The sequence below is a fragment of the Oryzias latipes genome, chromosome 13 (genome assembly GCF_053564925.1).
Source record: "Oryzias latipes strain Hd-rR chromosome 13, Olatipes_Hd-rR_3.1".
Classification (NCBI taxonomy): Eukaryota; Metazoa; Chordata; class Actinopteri; order Beloniformes; family Adrianichthyidae; genus Oryzias; species Oryzias latipes.
This window is the reverse complement of record NC_136249.1, coordinates 34,072,916-34,086,725: the sequence shown is the minus strand read 5'-3', so window position 1 is coordinate 34,086,725 and position 13,810 is coordinate 34,072,916. Positions and strand designations below refer to the sequence as shown.

Genomic DNA, 13,810 nt, shown 5'->3' with positions numbered 1-13,810 from the left:
TTATTATTTTATGATTTCTTTTTGACTTTATCATTTTAGAAACACGTAGCTGAACTTTTTTTTGAAACAAGAGAAAATGTTCGCCTCTGAATAAGTAATTTCACCCCCATTTAAACCTTTTTATGTTTAAATCTGTTCTCTATCCTCCTGAGATCCGGCCCATTCATTACGTCCATTATAATGGACATTTAGTTTACCTGTATATTTCTAAGGAATTAGGAGATACCTTTCCAAATCCCAATCTACTCTGTAGAGGACATCCTGGGCTTTCTAGTGATGTGTCATGTGATGAGGTTGCATGCTGGGAACTTTAAGTTTAGTTATGGAAAGGTGAAATGCAAGTCAAATTTTCTGTATCTATCCCTTTTTTTTACCATGATAATTATATATATTCTTGGTCATAAACATGTTAGAAACAATATTTTTAGATCTGAAAACAGTTTCATGTTTTCTGTATTAAAACAGCAGGTATTTAATAAATGTGAAGTGTAGTGGACACCAGGATCATTTTAATGCATTTAATGGCTGCACATTATTTTAGGAGAAAAAAGTGAAGCAGGGATGATTCTAAAACAGACAGTTGAGGGCGATTCAGATTTGGAGCTTTCGAAGGATGAAAAGGATGAGGAGGATGAGGTTCAGGAGAATCTGATGAGTCAGAGAAGGAGCAGCAAAGTCATTGTGCTCTGTGGACCAGGACTAACTTGTACGTTTTGTTTAGTTTCAGGCTATCGTCTTACATTTTATGACCTGGAACATTGTAGTGTTTGTACTATGTTTAAATGGAAAAAAAAGAACTTGTTTTTTTTTTATTAACTTGATTTTATGGGGTTTTCTAAACGTCCATTATAACAGGTTTACACCTGTGCTAGCAGGGCGCCCTGCCTATCAAGATGACCCCAAAGTTTGTGAATACCGGAGTCCAATCCCGTACTTTTTACAGTACATTGATAACATTTTCAAAGATCTGTGTTTGATCTAGTTGTGTTCCAACTAGCAGGGAATCGCACTCCTCAGCCTCCCTGTGAAAGTCTATGCCACAGTACTGGAGAAGAGAGTCCATCGGATAGTCGAACCTCAGATCTAGGAGCAACAGTTCGGTTTCCGTCCTGGTCGTGGAACAGTGGACCAGCTCTACACCCTCTCTAGGGTGCTGGAGGGAATGAGGGAGTTCGCTCATTCAGTCCAGATGTGTTTTGTGGATTTGGAGAAGGCGGTCGTGTCCTGTGGAGGGTGCTATGGGAGTATGGGGTCCGGGGAGCCTTACTGAGGGCTTTCCGGTCTCTGAATGACCGGAGCTAGAGCTTGGTTTATGTAGCTGGCAGTAAGTCAAAGTCAGTCTGTTCCCGGTGCATGTTGGACTCCAGCAGGGATGCTCTTTATCACCGGTTCTGTTCATATTTTCATGGACAGAATTTTTAGGGGACAGGCAGGGGCCGGAGGGGGGTCTGGTTTGGGGACCACAGGATTTCATCTCTGCTCTTTGCAGATGACTTTGTCCTGTTGGCTTAAATCAAGCTGGGACCTCCAGCGTGCGTTAGGGCGGTTTGCAGCCGAGTGTGAAGCGGCTGGGATGAGGGTCAGCACCGCTAAATCTGAGGCCATGGTTCTCCACCGAAGAAAAGGTAGTTTGCCCTCTCTTGGTGGGTGGAGTGTCCCTGCCCCAGGTGGAGAAGTTTAAATATCTTGGAGTCTTGTCCATGAGTAGGGGAAGACAGGAGCGTGAGATTGACAGGTGGAGCAGCGTCCGTAGTTATGTGGTTGATGTACCGTTCTGTTGTGGTGAGGAGAGAGCTGAGCCAATAAGCAAAGCTCTTATTTTACCAGTCGATCTTCCTCTGTAGCAGATGGTCCAAAAGTAACAAAAGAATGATATAGAATTTTATTGTTTTAGAACAAAATTTAATGTTTTTTGGGTGAACATTACTCTAAAGATTTAATCTGCTTCTTTTTTTTGATTTTGCAAATTTCTTTTCACAGAAATATCGTCCTGTTGTCCTCAACATTTGACATTTTGGGAAATTAAAATGTTTTTTTTCATTAAAATTGTAAGGTTTGTTTTTTTTAGGCCCAAATGGGAAATCACACAAAACAGAAATTGTAAGACACTTTTTCCTCGGTTCTCAGGAGGCTATTCCATAGTTGTTCTTCACGTTTGTTCCATCAGTTTATGGTGTTTTCTGTTGATATTTATGCAGAAATGGATGAGGATCTACTTTTCTGCTCTATGAAGTTTGGTTGTTTTACCTGACGCCGTTTTTTAGTGTTTGTATTTGTCAAAAGTTCAAACATTTGTTATTCTGTCCAACAAACAGCAGCTTTTTTCCCAGAAGTTCAACCTCTTTGAAAACATCCAGTTCAAACATCTTCAAAAACATTTCAATTTTTATTTGTTGGAAAAATGTTTATTACTTTGCTTTTAACCATTTTTAATTGTGCAAAAATGCAGTTGAAAACAGCTGCATCCTAAAATCATTTCATTTTTAAATTTAGTTTTTAGTTATTTGGTTTGCAGGTTCTGTGTTTTGCACCATGATCCAAAGGCAGCCAGAAACAAAGAGGGCAGCACAATGGCCCGCTGGCCTGCATGGGATTGTGCAGTTCTGTCCCAGCTCAGCGAGGCCCTTTAAGCCATGTTTCCAGGTGTTCTTACCTGTGAGTGAGGGGGCTAAACAGTATCTGAATGGTTTTGAAAAGAATCCTTTGATGACTCACTGTTAAGACTTCTGCAGGACAGAACAGATGGGAACACCATGGTGAAGGTTTAGTGACAGGTCCACGAGTGTCACACTGAAGAGGATCTAAAGGATCTAGCAGAGGATCTTCTCGTGACCTGGATCTGCTCGTCAAGGGGAGCAGCTGAAGCATCGTGCAGAGGTCAACACTCGGGCTGCAGGAAACCTTCCAGCTCCTCCAGGTGGCAATAGAGGAGGTAAAAGATCCAGCTGGACTAAATAAAAACCTCTCAGTAAACAATCAATTAGGACATTGATCAAGTTTAACATTTGGTACCAATGAAGAGAAAGACGCACACTAATTCCAAACACATAAGTCCTCCTGTTTGTCAAGAATTGATGGTCAACGGTGTGGCTGTGGCTTACTAGGAAGGTCTCAGAGGAAGCAACAGCCTGGAGGGTTTCCACAAAGTGCTGCCACACATGATTCCAGCTCGAACACTCTGTCATGCACAGAAGCACCACATGAAATATTTAAAAATGACATTTCAGAAAAACCCATCACCACACAGGGCCACATGTCCGTCATCAGGTGTACCTGAGGAGCAGCATTGCTCGGTGGAACTCTGGCAGGAGTGCAGTGTGGAGGCAGAGGGCGGGCTTTTTCTGATCTAAAAAGAGTACTGCAGTGATTACAGATGTAACTCCACCTGCTAGAAATACATCATCTATTTTACACAAAGTCCTATGGAAGGATTTGTGTCTCATATTTCAAAATAAAAGTCTACAATGGAAAGGCTTTTTCCTTTTCACAATGTAACTGCATCAATTGGATCATAAATAAAAATCAATCAGCCAAAATGCTTTTTCATTTTCAACAACCCAGTCTTCTCCTATGAGGTTCCGTTTGTGCCAAAACTATGTAAATGTGTTTTTGCGTCCACCATCTATGTATGCTGAACGGGTTTATTGAACATTGGTTCATTTCTATATACTACTAAGCAATATCTTCTGCGTGCCCATGCTTCTTTGATTATTACTTTGTGTTTGTTTTGTGATAAAAACTTTGCATTTATATTTGTTATTATTGTTTCTCCATGTCGTCTTTCTACATCATCAGGAAAATCCTTAGATACCGTTGCTAGTGTCGTTAGGTACGTCGTGTTTTCACATCTTGTCGTTTGTCAAATTTGGCTAAAGTCTTCAGAAAAGTCCTTTGTACGGCCGATAAATTGTTTCCTGTACTTTGTCATTAGCTGTTTGTGTTTCTTTTCAACTATGTTTAACAAACATATTTTTTCGTTCTGTGGTTGAACAGGAAACAATTTACCTGCCATACAAAGGACTTTTCTGACGACTTTGGCCAAATTTGATAACAATCCGATCTGACGATACACAAAAAAAAACTGTGATATAATCAACACGTTCTCAGGTTAGGGATGGCCAAAAAGCAGCAAAACTTGAGGGAGAGCACTGAACCTACCCGGCTAACGGGAGCCGGGTAGGTTCAGTGCTCTCTGGCCGTGCACTGAGTCCTGCAGAGGAGCTTTATAAGCCCACTGCAGGCGAGCAGCTGGTGCACACAAGTGGAATCAATTTACAAAGTGACATTCCTCCTGATACAGTTAGTAAGTGCAACACGTTACTTTAGAAAATGCAACGCCTAACGTTAGTAGAACAGCAAAGCTGCTTTTCTTGGTTGAAGGCAGCTGGTTTTGGTGTTTTTACTACTGTAAAGTGTTCCATATCAACAGAAAGCTGCTGTTCTCTGCTTCAGAACTGTGTTAGTTGCCTCAACCAGGGCTGGCCACCCCTGGTCCTCCAGAGCCACAATCCCGCCTGTTTACCAGCTGCTGTTGCTGATTAGCTGACTCAAGTGAATTCAAAGAACGTCAACACTGGAGCCAAAGCTCTGCTTTTAAAAGGTGAATCTGAGTCATGTGATTCGATGGGAAAGTTCTGTTGGCGGTTGACAGATTGGATTTGGCGTTGCTTTGATGTCAGAAAAAACCCTCTGCATTTATCCGGACTTGGGACCGGCGCATGAAAGCATTGATTTTTGCCCCCCTGTGGTTGCATTACTATGAACGGCTATGAATGACCAATGTTTGACTTAGATTTGAACCAGTCACTCTGATCTATTGGAACTGAGTCTCCGTTTATTTCTGAGCTGCAGAAACTTTGGCTCAGCACTACCAAACATTTTTCTCTCTGTACTTTGGTTGGTAGCTGTAACTGATGCATCGACTCATGACTGGAATTGAAATATATTCTACTGGTAATTGTTTTCTGTTCCAACCCGACTGTCTGTTGGTCACTTTCATTAGCCGTTTTTAAGAACAGTTGAGATGATTTGTTAAGTCAGGTGTTTAAAATGAACAGAACTATAACGATTGGAAGTACTTTACATTTACTTTTGGATTACTTTACATTACATTTTGGATTGAGTTATTGGTCTTCTTAGATTTTAATTTGTGACAAACTCTGACATGACCAGAATTGGTATAGGGCTCTAAAAGAAAGTGGGCTGTGATCAATGTGTGGTTTGAAAAACAATGTTACTGGTACTTCTGAAGTTATTTTAAACCCAAATGTCCCCAAATCTGAAGACGACCACAAACTACCAAACACAGCCGTTCATCTAATAACCAACGACGGAAAAGCTTTTAGAGACTACAGTCCGGTCATTGCTTTTGCAGTTTCAGTTAAAAATCCTAAAGAAAAATCTAACTTGAGTTTTGGATCAGGTGGGGGGAACTGAAGCTGAAGTTTTTGCGTGATCTATCGGTTCTTCTGTTGCTATGGTTACTGCTCTTATTGTGGGCGGGGTCAGCCCCATCAAAGCAACGCAGGTGAAACGTCACACATTCACGAGGCGCACGAACAGCGACAGACACGAACGAGGGAACCCGAATTTAGCCGAAGAGGGAAGCGCGGACTCGGCAAAGGGCCTCCCGCTGCTGTGTGGGGGGGGTTCAAGGAGTTCCTCCTCATTTCATCTCAAATTCGTCCAGAAGATTGATTGTTTTCAATACGGGCCGTTTCTGGGTTGGTTTGGGGGGAGGAAGACCTGAAACCTCCCATCAGTCCTTTGAGAAGCTCATAAAACGTTTGGAGGCTTCTAGAAAACGTTTTCCTTCTGCTTTAGTCATTACTGGGAGGATGAAACACTGAGGTTTGGTCCCAGAAGGAAAACCTGCAGCAGCTGAACAAGCCCAGAGATTTTGCTGACTCAGCATTTGACCTACAGCTTTTGCTGAATCAGCGTTTGACCCACATCTTTTGCTGCTTCTCCACACCTCATCCATGGAGTACGGACAGAGGGTGGTTCATGCTCCTCATCACTGCTCTGAGGCTGGACTTAGGTCTTGCCTCCACCATTGTCTCCAGAGTCCAGACTCGCACCAACAATAGAGTCTGCTTATACACCTGTCCAACTTGTTGTCCAGCTGCAGATCCAGGTATTTGTAGGTGGAGACTACCTCATCCTACACTCCAATACAGACAGGCTGAGGTGGTGGAGCGACCTGACCAAAGTCCAGTGCCGCGGTCCATTACCGGTCCACGTGTCACTTGGTAACAAGCAGCAGACAGAAAAACAATCTTCAGAGCTGCAGGCGACAGCGTTTGTACTCGTGGATCTTCCTCTTGATCTGTTTGGGGGGTGTCCTGCTATTAGTTCTTCTCGTCTGTAATGTTTACCACAAAAACACTTCAACTGAGAGACGGAATGTAAAGACAGAATCCAGAAAATCCCTTTTTGAAATTCTTTATTTTTAAAACTGGGCACTAAAGTTCAACTCAATACTTTGTAATGTTTCCATGACAAAGGTCAAAGGTCTCCTGAAGTTCTTCAACAGGTTTGGTCCATTCATCCATGCAGATCCTCTCCAGAGCTGTGATGTTTTGGGACCTAGAGACAGTTTCTTCCCAAAAGCTGTCACTGTACTGAACGCCAACTTTACACCACAAGCCTCTGGATTCCTTCACATCTTTCCTTTGATCCGTGCACATTTGTCTGATTGTTGCTCTTTTTAAAAATCTGCTTTTAATCCTTTTTTTTATTGAAAAAGCACATGAAAAATTGTACATTGATAGACTGCAATGATCTTGCTTTCTCAGTCTTTAAGGAAAATAGAACAAACATGTGAAAGAGCAGGAATTGTTCAAAACATATATGACCATTTCAGTGACACTTTACATAAAGTCTCATCTTATAGGCTTTACTTATTCTGTCCATTTAGACCAAGTAGTGTAAAAAACATCAGTTAAATTTGTATTTATTCTTTGTATACCGTCAAGCCAGTCGTTGGTTGTTCAGGTTTAAGCCATTTTCTGATTATTGTTTTCTTAATAGCTGCCAGTAGAATGTAGAGCAATTTCTTACTTTATTTGTCCAGCCCTTTAGCTCTATTTTACCCAAAAATCAAGTCTCCATTCTCCTTGAGGCCAACATTGACAGGAGCATCCATGGCCAGAAAGGATTGGAAGACCACACCTTCCAGGAGATGAGGGAACTCTACTGGCAGTATGCAGCACAAAAGGACAGGCCAGAGACATTTAGCATGAAGGAGAGGGAGATACACAGAAAGCAAACAGCTCTGTGAGGAGATGGTTGAACACACCGCTGACCCACATCACCAGCATGCAGATGAAGAGGTTCTGAAAATACATCTCAGAAAAGGAACAAGTAAGTGTTGTGGCCATAAACGACCCAAAAGCTAAGAGTGTGTTTGATTTGCACATTGGTAATGTTTCACAATTGAACTTTTCTACCAAATTTGACGTAATAAAACATTTACTTTCCTACTTGAGGTCCTTGTCAGACGCGGACGTGGTGCTTGAGGGGAACTTTAGGACCACAGGAAATGATGAGAAATGATTGAGATACTCTGTCACATTTGAACGTTTATCAGAAGTTATTGAAGCAGGAAGTCCAAATCTGTGAAGACCTTTGTGACTTTACCAAGTACTCAGAGTCCTGCACTCTGATTGGTTGACTCCACCTCCTCTAACCCTACCTCCCCCCTACTTCATTTATCGGACACAAATCAGTTTTGACACAAGTTTCTCGCAAGGAATGTGTCAGAATTCAGAGCGCAGTTTGTGATTTGCCCTAGCAGATTCAAACACCCTCAGAACTGCATAAATATGACAACCGATTCGTTTTTTCCGGAGACAGCGCTTTAATCCTCGCCATGGGATTAACATTGTTTTCATTGACGGCGTTGGACCATCAGAGGCTGCTGTTGATGATGGAGGGCCAACCAGGGAATTTTTCAAAAGACAGTATGTTTTTCAGTGGCAGCGAAAATGTCAATGCTGGTTGGCTGGTTAAGTCCTTTGCTGGAAAATTAACATTTCAATCACTATAATAATCCATTTATTTACTAACAAAAGAATGCAGCTGGATGAAGTCATTTCTGTGGTTTGAACCAGTAAAAGCTCACTACCATGACCTTTGGAACATTTCAATTCATACTTTTTTCTTCACACATTTGTCTTTCAGCTCTGGCTTCTGGGGCAAATGATCGCTCTTGCCCTCACTCATGGAGGCATCAAGCCATCAATTTTCTCAGAAAGGTTATATTCAGAAATATCATGTCAAGAAACATCTGATGTCACCTTGGAGGAAGTGGATGACTGGGATGTGAAAGGTAAACTTCAAAAGGTACTTTCCATAAAGTTTTACAACCTTCTGGCGGTTAGCAGTTGAAGCACGAATACGGTTGTTCGGTCATCAAAAACCAGCACACGCCATCAGCATTATTTTGGCAAATTGGTGAAGATCATCTTCCAAACTATATACAGTGCTCAGCATAAATGAGTACACCCCACTACATTTGTCAGAAAACCTTTAGTGTCCTTTCAGAATCATCATTTTCTGTGAAATACTAGACTACAAAATACACCTGTAAGGGTCTGTCACTGATTGCAAACAAGATATGATAATTTGCACACAAAAAAAGATATTTTCCTAACAAATTCAAGCCCATGTTACAAAAACTGAGTTCACCCCAGTCATAGTGACACAGGAGAAAAGCCAAACTTAAGACTACAAATTCTACTCAACAGGCATTCAACCACAGGTGAGTCTAATGCAGTGGTTTTACACCTTTTTTGAGCCACGGCACACTTTAACCTTGACAAAAATCCCGCGGCACACCAACATCCAAAAAAATAGATAAATTAAAAAAAAAAAGAAAAAGCTCAGTCTGTGTTGATCTACAGCCGCTCTCACATGCATTTTTGTGATGATTGTTGCAGAAAACGCTGGAAGCTGAAGCTGTTTTTTCTAAAAGATGTATTAAAAATTAAGTCAAAAGATTCAAAAACTGTTTGATGTGTGTTCGTTGTTTTAAGACGTTAAGAGGAGAGACTCATTGTGCGCTAAGACAGTGACTTTACTGCATCATGGGAGATGTAGTGCCCGTAATCCGCCGACAGCAGAAAGACCAGCGTCTTTGAGCTTCATGGTTTTGTTCACTTGTTCCACAGTCTGATACCAGATTCTGTGGAAAGCTACACCGCTAAAGACGAGCTTTAGCTGGTATTTTTGTTAGAACAGAGAGACTTTTTTGCGCTAAATCGAAACAAGGAAGTGAATACTTTATCCACTACTGATTGGTCAGACTGATGACATGTGATTAAGCCTTCAAGAATGATTGGTGGAGACAGTTAAAGGGGCGGGACTTTTCCTTACACAGTTATAGCTGCAGCTAAATCGCGGTATCCCGTTATTCTTATCAAAATGTCTTTAATAGAATCATATAAACACAAAGAAAAAATAATTTTATGACATTTCATATTCTTAACTTCTCAGTGTTTTATCAGGGCCTGTTTGGATGAACAAAGAGCTGATTTCCTGGAGATGGTAATTGCTTTTAGATCAGTTAATGAGGGCAATTTCTCACGGCACACTTGACCATCTCCCACGGCACACTAGTGTGCCGCGGCACACTGGTTGAAAAACACTGGTCTAATGAATCATTTGAGAGGTGTCCAGCACACAGGTGACCATAAAAGGGCATTTCATAACAACGAAAAGATCCTCCCATTTCCTGCTGTCAGCAATGGCTCCTCATGGGAAAGAAATGTCACAAAATCTGAGAAAGGAAATCATTTCTTTGCACAAAAAAGGTGAAAATGCGATCCCCTCTTAGCATTGTCGCTGTAATTATGTCACAGAATAAGTGTTTTTAAGTAGAAAATGAAAAAGCATTTTGGTGGATTACATTTTATTTTGTTTTTGAGTCATTTGATGCAGTTACATTGTGAAAATGAAATAGCATTTCTGTTAATCAATTTTAATTGTTAAATTAGACATTCCAAATTGAATTTTGCTACACATTGTCTATAGAACTTTTTGAAAATGAAATGCCAAATTAGGGTTGTGCCGATGGACGATATCATCGTCCATCGTGATGGGTGACTGACATCCCGATGGAGAGACCACAATCGTGATGCCACGCCCCCGCCACGTTGCGCGTCGACACCATAAGCCGCGGTTACATGTACAAAATATCTTGATGGGATCAATGGTCGGATTAGAATCCAACCGTGTACATGGGCCCAGAAAAATGTTTTCAGAATATAAAAACGTTCACTAAGGTCACACTTCGGAATAAATCATTCGCACATGCGCAGTAGGGTTTGAAAACGGAAGGATATAAATTCCGCAGAGCGGCTTTTTTTTTTTCAAACTTTATTGAATGTAACAATTCAATACAAAACAATGTTAAACAGCGCCGAGCGGCTATATACATTGACATGTCAGCTCGGTAAAATACGAGATGATCTTCTAAACGTGCTTTTAATAATGTTACGGTTATTATGAAACACCTGTTCGCTCATCATTTGAATTTTAATCCGTGTGGTCAGTGCTTTTTCTGAACGAAGCCATGATTAGCAGTATGCTAACACGGGCTAACAACATTAGCTTTGGGTGGTGCTGCTTGCTGGCTGCACGTAAACATGTAAGAATAACATCAGCCTTTATTTAGTCGGGACACGACTGGAAACACAAATCCGCGTGATTGTTTGAATGTTTTCTAAGGACTGAGCGACATTTCTGCTTTGAAGCTCAAACCGCTGTGTGTGCTGACGATCCGAGCTGTGCTCAGACACACACTTTTAGACCCGGTTCTGAGTTCGGTTGCTTGTACCCCTAGAGCTGCGGGACGAATCGCAGTCTTAAATCTCCCACACATAGCGCTCATGTAACAAAGCACCCCCCCCCCTTCCCCTCAAACACAAAGCTGTAAGTCCACGCTCCGCCGGTCCACGGGAGCGGACTACTTCTTTTCTATTTTGTTTGTTACTTTTTTTGTTAAAGTCACTTCCCTCAGTTTATACTGGATCATCGCGGATTAGTCATTAGTTGGAAAATAAAATAAAAAAAGCAAAAAAACGAATAGCAGTTATATAAGAACGAAAAATGTAAAAATCCCCCCCCCAACGATGTCATCGTCCATCCCGATGGTTGACAGCAAACATCGTCAACGGCCAATTTAAGGGACATCGCCCAACCCTATGCCAAATATCTTCTTTATCATTTTGGTTAAGTGGCAGGATGAGCCGTGTTGAAGAAAAGCGGTTTGACTGATTATTTAGTTTCATTTTGAGTCAAGAAATACAGGTTCATTTTGAAAATGCAAAAGCATTCCTGGTATTGACTTATTTCTAATTATGCTAGAGAAATTCTTCCAAACTAAAACAACCTGCTGATGATTACACATTTCTCTTAGGAGCCACAGAGATTTCAGGTTTGATAAATGCAGTTAATTGAATTATACCTTGATATACCATAGTTATCAGCTGATACTAAACCAGGAAAATACATTGCAATGACATCAATCTGTCACTCAGTACTAATTCAAGGTCAGATTCTTAATAGGACTGAATAATTGCATGAATCTAACTCATTGACTTTTCTCATCAGGACCCAAAGATAAGAGGTCATCCTGGTCATTCATGCAGTTTCAGCAACACTTTACTGTATAGTTTTTCTTTGAACACATAATCAGGGGAGAGCGCAGACGCAGTCCCCCACTACCAGAAATTATGCAGTTGAGATTCCCACATTTGGGGAATTCGCAAAGGTCAGCACAGCCTCAGTGCAATGGCTGAGCCTCACCTTGGGTGAACCACCTTCATGATCATGGTATCTCCCCTGCCAGGTAAGTATGAGTTGTTCATGTCACACTCACACACCACTTTCACACACACACTGTGCAGCTTTAAGGTCATTACAAACTTCACACACACACACAAACAACCACACACTGCATGACTCACATTCAACACTGTGCTACACAAACACATCTGTACACAAACACTAACGTATTTAACACTGATTGAGCCTTGGAATAACGATTCCCATGATGCACTGCTGTGTCTGAACCATGCAAGCTAACTGATGACCACAAAGTTCCATTCATTTATTCTCATTTAGGCGATTTTCAGAGAGTTAAAAAAACAGAAAATGGGGTGATTGAAAAAACCCCAGACTGTTTGAATCATATGAACAACAAAAATGCTACTAAAATCAATGAAAACATACAAAACAGACGTTTTTCCCTGCTAACGCTAAACAACTTCCTCTTCTTTTGTGTCCTGCTGACTGGAACATCAGAGCTCTGCTGCTGCCCCCTACTGGTCTGGAATGTGAACTACAAATGTAAACAGTTTTATCATCAAAGCTCAAAACAAAACCAAGTTTTTCCAACATCTTGAGTCTGGTGAGTTGCCTAAATATTTATCCTTTCGCCATATCCCCTCAGGGATCATCACCATGTATGAACTTTCACAGATCTGCACATTTGGTTTGGCAGATCTGTGAATAAAAAAAAACAGTCACCTTGGCGCCCTCTAGTGGACAACAAAAACTACAATTTATACAGTGAAGTAAAAACTGGTCATCAAACTAATTTTTAGTAAAATTTGACAAAACAATAACACCATGAAAATGTAGTGTTCCTGTGCAAATACTGGATCAGTTTCAGACTGACTTTTTTAGCATGTTCACTATTCTAATATATCATTACTTTGGATGTATAATCATTAGTTAGATCTACAAACGCCTGCAGTGTCTGAAGCAAAGTCAAACAAAGCTGAAAAATATTTTTCTGTTAAAGAAAAAGTAGCTTAAAAAGTAGGTTAGTAATTATCCACCTTGTACCGATATGCAGCACTTGTAAAGCACTGGACATCGTTGCAAAGCAGGTATCAGAATTATTTTCCTCCGCTGCAGAATCCGCTCATAATCACTTCACTGCTGTTCAGGGGGGTATTCCAGGAAGCGTGTTTAAACTAACCTGACTTTAAGCCTGAACTCTGGCTGAAATCCGCCTGAACTTGCTTACTCTGGGTATGTCGGTTCCCAAAGACCGGATATGAGTTAGCGTAATTACGCTCCACTTGGTAACCCTGGGTTAATGCTCGTGCACAGCAGGTACATAAAGACATTCTCAATGGATCACCGATTTCAAGAGTCACCATGGAAACGTGTGGAGAAAAAAGAGAGAGCTATACTATGAGGTTCCGTTTGTGCCAAAAATCTGTTTTTGTGTCCACTGTCTATGTCTTTGGTCCATTGTCTATGTCTACTGACCGAGTTCATTGAACATTGGTTCATGCGTTATGTGTAAAACTTTGCATTTGTCTTTGTTATACACCCTGTCGTCTCCTTAGCAACCGTTGCTACTGTCGTTAGCTACGACGTTTGCTACTGTCGTTAGCTACAACGTTTCCCCGTGTCTTGTCGTTAGATCATAGATCTTGTCGTTTTTCAAATTTTGCCAAAGTCGTCAGAAAAAATCCTTTGTACGGCCGGTAAATTGTTTCCTGTACTACCGCGGAATGAAAAAAAGAAATGTTTATTTAAGCCGGCGCTAGGGTTAACCATGACAAACACTTTTTTAAGATGAACTTTATTGATATTCCCTCAAACGCGCAATGCCAGAAAGGGGGGGGTGGCGCATGCATACAACGCTTTCTCGTTCCCGAAGCGACTCTCTTGCCAATTTTTTAAAGTTATTTAGAGTCTATCTTCAATTAAATCTGGAGATGAAACTACTATTTAAGTCTTTTAAAAAACAGCTGATCTTTATCAAACATGCTGTCACAAATCGGGT

At 41.0% G+C, this 13,810-nt stretch overlaps 1 long non-coding RNA gene and 1 other non-coding gene across 2 annotated transcripts; both read right to left on the bottom strand.

Annotated features, from left to right (window-relative positions):
• Positions 1 to 2,830: 2,830 nt before the first annotated feature.
• Positions 2,831 to 3,408, bottom strand: LOC144981587 (uncharacterized). Its single transcript, XR_013647190.1, has 3 exons — positions 3,274 to 3,408; positions 3,102 to 3,178; positions 2,831 to 2,950 (listed from the first exon to the last, which is right to left on the bottom strand). It is a non-coding gene; the product is annotated as an uncharacterized LOC144981587 (long non-coding RNA).
• An 8,290-nt stretch (positions 3,409 to 11,698) lies between these two features.
• On the bottom strand, positions 11,699 to 11,862 carry LOC111948522 (U1 spliceosomal RNA). Its single transcript, XR_002874536.1, has one exon. It is a non-coding gene; the product is annotated as a U1 spliceosomal RNA (small nuclear RNA).
• Between the last annotated feature and the right edge of the window lie 1,948 nt (positions 11,863 to 13,810).